The following is a 7,500-nucleotide window of genomic DNA, read 5'->3' as shown; positions in this document are numbered from 1 at the left end:
GATTAACCCCCTTCAGTACCATGACGCTTTTTGCTATTCATTCCACTAACTGTTTTGGTGATTTTATACAGCTTCAGAAACTTATGTGGGGGATTGAAATAATGAGCACTCTGGCCATCAATCTTATGACCTCCATAGACTCTTCCTAATGTAACTAAAACTATCGAATTATACCCAAACTCATGGTAAAAGTATGTCCCAATACTGAAGAGGTTAACTAACAACAGGTCAACAGCTTACTGTAATAACGTGTTAAATTAGTGTGGTGGTGTTAGGATAAGCAGATGTCAGACTTAACCTTAACATAGGCTTTACTTAGCAAGAGACCTGACACCTTACAAGTCAAAGGCTGGAGTCAACTGTCTCCCTGTGAGTGGTCATCTCTATAAATAACCTCTAACAGTGTAGAGTTAGTAATCTTGTCAGGAGATACTTCTGGCGTAGGACCTGGTGTGACGTCATCTGTCGACGGCAGTTCCTCTTTGTCATCGACCTCTGTTGGGTTGTCGTCCCTAGGAGTCGGGGCCAGGTCGTGAGTAGAGACCGTAGCCTGTCTGCCATTAGATCAGAATGAATGGATGAAGGGCAGCCAAAAATAGAGAATAGTTTGAGCAAGCATGCAATTACGGTTTGAGCTGTCATATCAGAACATGGAAAAACAAAAGGAAATCTGGAGAACTCGTCTACCATTACCAGGAGATATCTGTTCTTTGTGGTTGAAGGTTTAGGACCAGAAAAATCTATGGAAAATCGATCAAAAGGCTTAAGTGCTTTGATGAGATGAGCTGGGGGAGGTCTGAAGAACTTGGGTTTTAATTCTGAGCAAATTGACTCTCCTGACATCATCTAAAGAGTATGCTAAATTTTTCATCCTTACAAAGTGGTACAGTCTTGTTACTCCTGGGTGGCACAGTGATACATGGATGTCTTCGAGCGAGATTGACTCAGTCTTAGCAGAGGCAGAACATACTCTAGACAACGTGTCGCAAACATGATTCTCTGAACCTGGTCTAAACTTAATGTCATATCTATATTCAGAAAGTTCAAGGCGCCATCTAAGTATCTTGCTGTTCTTAATTTTGGAGGAATGTGAAGTGTTAAACATAAAACTTACAGCTTGCTGATCAGTGACAATAGAGAATTTTCTGCCAATCAGGTACAATCTCCACTTACGAATCGGTTCAACAATGGCAGCTGCCTCCCTCTCTACAGCAGGTTGCAGTCTTTCAGATTTGTTAAGAGTCCTGGAGAAAAAAGCAACAGGACGGCCATTCTGAGACAGAACAGCAGCTAAAGATACTGAGGATGCATCAGTCTCAATCAGAAGAGGAAGGGTTTCATCAAAGGCAGCTACAGATGCTTTAGAAATATCTTTCTTCAAAGACTCGAAACACCTGACTGCTTCCGAGGACAAAGGAAATTGCTTACAACTGAGAAGGGGTTGAATGCGTTGGGAATAGTCTGGTATCCAAATAGAGTAATAAGAAAATAGACCAAGCGCTCATTTCAGTGAGGAAGCATCGTCAGGAACAGGTAAATCTAACAAGGGTTTGATGCGATCCGAATCAGGGCTAAGGTTCCCATTCTCAATGCAGTATCCTAGGTAATTAATTTTGGTGAGACTGTACTTACATTTACTAGTGTTCAAAGTGAGATTATATTTCGCTGCTACCTCCTTGAAGCGCTGGAGATGGCGGTCATGGTCTTTCTGGGTTTTCCCACATATGATCACGTCATCTATGTAAGCAAAAGTGGCCTCTAGGTTATTGTCTGCGATGATGGAGTCTATAACCCTCTGAAAGACTGCAACTGAATTAGTTAGCCCAAAGGGGATTCTAGTAAACTGAAACAGTTGGCCATCGGCTTCAAAAGCAGTATAACACTTCTCATTTTCCTGAAGTGGAACCTGGTAGTATGCACTTTTTAGATCAAGGGTGCTGAAAATTCGGTATTTAGCCATTTTGTGAATTAGATCGTGAATGCGAGGCATAGGATAGGCATCTAATTGTGTGAAGCGATTTACAGTTCTAGAGTAATCCACCACCATGCGACGTTTGTGGCGTTCATCGTTGACTACTAAAACCTGAGCTCTCCATGGGGACTGGCTCTTTTCAATTATACCTTGCAACAATAATGAATGAATTTGCTTTCTGATAAATGCTTCATCTGACTTTACAAACCTTCGAGTGGAAGTGGTAATAGGTCTAATGTCTGGAGTCAAATTAGGGAACAAGCAAGGTGGATCAATGGTCATGCTAGCTAAACCACATACAGTCAACTTAGGAAGAGAACCACTAAGGGTAAACTCAACATTCTGGTGCTTATTCATAAAGTCTTGACCTAAAATAACCTTAGAACATAATTGAGGCATCACTGAGAACTTAAATTGTGGATAAAAGTTGTTTTGCACCTTTAAGTCAATGTAGCAGTGACCATGAGTTTTAGACACTTGAGAAGCTGCAAGAGTGATGTTAAAAGTAGATGGGTGCACTGGGATATCCAAACTTTTTACGATTTCCGGGTGAACGAAACTGATAGAGCTCCCACTGTCAACAAGGGCATTAACTGTCATATTGTTCACACTCACTGGAATAGTTGAACCACGTTGAGCAGTAGCAGAGGCTAACACCATGGAAGCACCTCCTGCAGGCTGGCGACCGAGCGTCCCGTATCCCGGAGGTGGAGACGGATCTCGCAGAGAGGCGGTGTCCTCCCTTCCACTGCTAATTCCGGCGGCAGAAGTAAGGCTGCCTTTCCCAGATTTCACAGTCCGGTTGGACCTGCATACCTTAGCAAAGTGACCAGTCTCCACATGAATGGCACTCTACATCACGAGCTGGGCAGCGAGTCCTGGGATGCCGCCTTACCCCACAAAAGAAGCACAGTCGTCCCAAGGATGTGGCAGCGCAAGTATGGTGGTCTCGGGCGGTCGTTTCAGTAGAGGAAGCTGTCAAATTGGGCGGAGCGGCGGGAAGTATGTACTCCTCAGCATTCCGTTGTGCAGTGTCGAGGCTTCGAGCAAGGTTAACAGCTTCATCCAGAGACAGGGATTCCTTCTCTAGCATTCGCTGACGAATAATGGGAGAGGCGAGACCCGCAATAAAGGAATCACGGATGGTTTCATTAGTGTAAGTCTCAGCAGTCACAGCCTTGAATTCACACTCTCTAGCAAGCAGTTTGAGAGACTGTACGTACACATCTATGGACTCGCTTGAAAGTTGTTTGCGAGTAGCTAGTTGATGTCGGGCGAAGATTATGTTCTTGGGTTTCACATAAACTTTCTTGAGGACATTGATAGCTTCGCTATATTCTTTGCAGTCAGCGATGTGTGAGAAGGCTGTAGGCGAGACGTAGTTGATGAGCAACTTCAATTTGTCAGGTGGTGGGTCCTGTGGCTATGAAGTTCTCGAAAGTGCAGATCCAGTGTGTCCACTCGGCAGCCCCTGCTCCCTCTAAACCTTCAAAGCGTTCTGGGCGAGACGCCGGGAGAAGTGACAGGAGGAGGAGATGGGGGCTGGGAGACAGGAGGGGTGGGTGGTGGTGGTTGGGGGCTTGCTGGCGGCTCCTGGTCTGCCAGGGGGCGAGGTGAGGACGCCGGCCTCGACGAGGAGGGAATGTCTGGGGTGGCGCCCCGCGGCGGCAGGCAGCACGGTGCCACCTTCCTGGGGTGAGGAAGGCGCAAGGGCTCCGCCACGGGAGGAAGGTGCTGCTGCGGGAGCAGAGGCGGCGCCGTGGGCGGAGCAGGAGACAGGTGAGCCACCTTCACCCGGTCCCACGAAGCGACGTACGGACGGCCCTTAATCTCGAGGGTGACGTATTTCTCGCCCCTGTGCAGCACACGGTATGGGCCCATATACGGCGGCTGGAGAGGCCCTGTGGTAGCGCCAGTCCTCAGGAAGACAGCTGCCGCGTCACGGAGGTCCGCCGGGAAGTGGGTGGGGCGGGAGGAGGATGAACGAGGGGGAGTGGGCCGGAGGTTCGCCATAGCCTGCCGCAACACCGGAAGGAAGGCCAGAGCGTGTCCCGCGGGCGGCCCAGGTGCCGCGAATTGGCCAGGAAGCCTCAAGTCCTCCCCGTAGACCAGCTCCGCCGGCGTGTGATGCAAGTCCTCCTTCTCCGTGGCCCTCCAGGTCAGCAGGATGATCGGGAGGGCGTCAACCCAGCCACCAGGATGGGGGAGGGCGCGAATCGCCTCCTTGAGACGCCGGTGAAAGCGCTCCACCATCCCGTTGGCCTGTGGATGATAGGCTGTGGTGCGTTGGCGCGACGTGCCGAGGAAGGCCATGAGCTCACCCCAGGCGTGAGACTCAAACTGCACCCCTGGTCGGTGATGATGGTGACCGGCGCCCCGAAGTTTGACACCCACCCCGAGAGGAAGTGGGCGGCCGTACACTCCGCCGTGCTGTCAGGCATCGGAATCGCGGTACCCCAGCGTGTGGTCCGGTCTACACAGGTGAGGAGGTACCGGTGGCCGCGGCAAGGTGGAAGGGGGCCAACCAGATCTATGTGGACTGTGTGGAAGCGTTCCGTGGGTGTGGGGATGGTCTGCAGTGGCGTGCGGGTGTGGCGGTGAGTCTTGGCGGCCTGGCAAGGAAGGCAGGTACGGACCCACTCTTTAACTTCCTTCCTCATTCCTGGCCAGACCGCCCGCCTGCTGATGATGCGGTGCGTCCCCAAGATGCCAGGATGGTTGAGAGAGTGGTAGTGGCGGAAGATCTGCTGGCGGAACGGCGCGGCACATATGGGCGTGCCTGCCCGCACGACACATCGCACCAGAGTTGCCGTGGAGAGTCGGGGAGCTGTTGCTGAACGAGCTGCAGTGATGTGGGCCCCTCAAGCAGTGCCTGTAGCTCCGGGTCGTCCTCTTGCGCTGCCGCCACCGCTTCGTAGTCCAAAGGTGGAGGACGAGACAGGGCGGCGACCGTGCGGGAGGGAGCGTCGCCACGGGAGAGAGCATCAGCCACTGTGTTTTCCTCCCCCCGAATGTGCCTGAGGTCCGTGGTGAACTCAGAGATGAAGGCGAGCTGCCTACACACTCGGGGGGGTGAAGTTGTCGCCCGTCTGGGCCATGGCGTGAGTTAACGGCTTGTGGTCTGTGAGCACGTGGAACTCACGGCCCTCCAGGAAGTGGCGAAAGTGACGCACGGCCTCGTACACTGCCAAGAGCGCTGTAGGAGCGCTGAGCCGGTTCCAACCGCTTGCTAAAGAAGGCAACCGGCCTGAGCTCTCCGGCGACTTCCTGCTGTAGCACCGCGCCCACAGCTTCCGCCGACGCGTCCGTGGAGAGCACCGTTGGGGCGTGGGGGACTGGGTAGGTGAGGCGGGTCAGGGAGACGAGCCGGCGCTTGATGGCTTGAAAAGCGCGCTCTGCCTCTTGCCCCAGTCCAGGGGCTTAGGTGAGTTCTTCTTAACGCCCTTCAGGAGGTCGTTGAGGGGAGCCAGAAGAGCGGCGGCCTGGGGGATGAACCGGTGGTAGTAGTTAATCATCCCCAGGAATTCCCTGAGTTTCCTGACGGTCGTGGGGGCGGGAAATCCTCAATGGCTGCCACCTTCTGGGGGAGGGGCTCCAGACCCTCCGCACTCACCTTGTGGCCCAGAAAGTCCACGGACGGGACGCCCAACACGCACTTCTGAGGGTGGAGTTTGAGGCCGTGGTCCTGAAGGCGACTAAGCACCTGCCGCAGGTGGACTGCATGCTGCTGAGGCGAGGAGGACGCGATGAGAATGTCATCGATGTAAACGACGACGAAGTCCAACCTCTCAGGACCCTGTCCATGAACCGCTGGAAGGTCTGGGCGGCGTTGCGAAGACCGAAGTTCATAAAGGGGTATTCGAACAATCCGAAGGGCGTAATCACCGCGGTCTTCGGAACGTCGTCCTCTGCCACAGGAATCTGGTGGAACGCCCGCAGGAGGTCGATCTTCGAGAAGATAGACTTGCCATGGAGCTTGGTGTGGAAGTCCAGCACGTGGGGATGGGGTATCTGTCGGGCGGGTCATGGCGTTAAGGGCCCTGTAATCCCGCAAGCCCGCCATTCTCCATCCTGGGCCTTGGGCACCATGTGAAGTGGCGACGCCCAGTTGCTGTCAGACGGGCGCACAATGCCTTCCTCCAGCATGAGGTCAAACTCCTTGCGCGCAGCGTGAAGACGTTCCGGGGCAGCCGCCGGGGCCGAGCGAAGCACGGGGACCAGTTGTCACGATGGAGTGCTGTACCCGTGTTGGACCCGAGGCGGGGCGGACTGTGGGGATGTAAGGAGGGAAACTCCTGGAGGAGGGCCTCGAACTGCGTCGCTTGGCGGAGGGTGGTGAGGGACGGCGTCGGCTGCGCGCAGGGCTCCGCGTGGATGATAGTGGCCGAGGGCTGGTGCAGGAGGCATCTGCGGCGTGGATCCACCAGGAGGTCGTGAGCAGCGAGAAAATCCATCCCCAGGATTGCCTGCTCCACGTCCGCCACCACAAATGCCCACGGGAAACGGCTGCCGGGCAGGAGGGCCACGCGACGCGTCTGGGTCCCATACGTCGCGATCGGGGTGCGGTTGGCGGCCAGGAGGTCGTACGCCGTACGGGGTTGGGCGCGGCGGTCAGTGTCCGCTGCCGGAACCACACTCACCTCTGCCCCGGAATCCACCAGAAAACGGGCCCCGGAGCAAATGTCTCTCACCCAGAGAAGCGGGCGCTGGCTGGCGGGAAACCACTCTGGGTGCTGCGGCGGAGGTGACGGCGCCGGGGAGTCAGAAGAGGTGGGAGTGGGCTGACGGGGCCCCGGCGGCGGGACCGAGGCAAAGCCCTCCGCGGGCTGCGGAGGAGCGGGCGGCCAGTAGGGGTGCCTGGCGCCGACCGAAGGCTGCGAAGGGGCGCGCCCAGCTGAGACTCGCAGATGGGTGGGCGGCGCGGAAGCTCGGCCACCAGTAGGCTGCAGGCGTGATGGTGGAGGAGACGGGGCCCGGCCATCCCGGGACCGCTGCTTCGCCGGCGGGGACGACGTGTGGGCGACAGTTGGCCGTCCAGGGGACGCGGGCGCGTCGTGGCCATGGAACACTGCGGGGCCAGCGGCGGGGGCGGGGCCAAGCACATGGCGGTCGGCAGCTGCGTGCCTCCTCCCCGAAACGCCTGTGGTTGAAACAGACCCCAGCGTCCGTCTGGGTAGGAGAGCGGGCGAGCAGAGCTTCCAGGCGCCGCAGGAAGGCCTCCACCGAAGCAAGGCGGGTCTCAGTGAAGCTGGGCACTGCAGCCAGGGGTGGGTTAAGGCGAGCCCCCGAGGTCACCGCCGCCTGTTGCTGGAGGACATGGAGAGAGAGAGATTCCACTGGCATGGTTGGCTGGACTGTCGGGGCCGCGGCATTGACGGCGCACAGACAGGCCGGGGCGGGGGTCTGCTGGGGGCGACACCACGAGGGCCTCGTGCACTCTGTCCACGAGGGCCGAGAATTCCTCCAAGGAGAGGGCCTGTGGGGCAGCCGTCAGCTGGAGACGGACAGGCTGCGGCAGGAGAGAGGAG

At 55.9% G+C, this 7,500-nt stretch overlaps 1 protein-coding gene across 1 annotated transcript in view; it reads left to right on the top strand.

The window, feature by feature from the left end:
• LOC123506878 (solute carrier family 43 member 3-like) overlaps positions 1–7,500 on the top strand; it is a 59,300-nt gene that overhangs the window by 38,615 nt on the left and 13,185 nt on the right.

Source organism: Portunus trituberculatus, chromosome 21 (genome assembly GCF_017591435.1).
Source record: "Portunus trituberculatus isolate SZX2019 chromosome 21, ASM1759143v1, whole genome shotgun sequence".
In the NCBI taxonomy this organism is placed as follows: Eukaryota; Metazoa; Arthropoda; class Malacostraca; order Decapoda; family Portunidae; genus Portunus; species Portunus trituberculatus.
The sequence above is the reverse complement of the archived record's forward strand: the minus strand, read 5'-3'. Positions and strand labels throughout refer to the sequence as shown.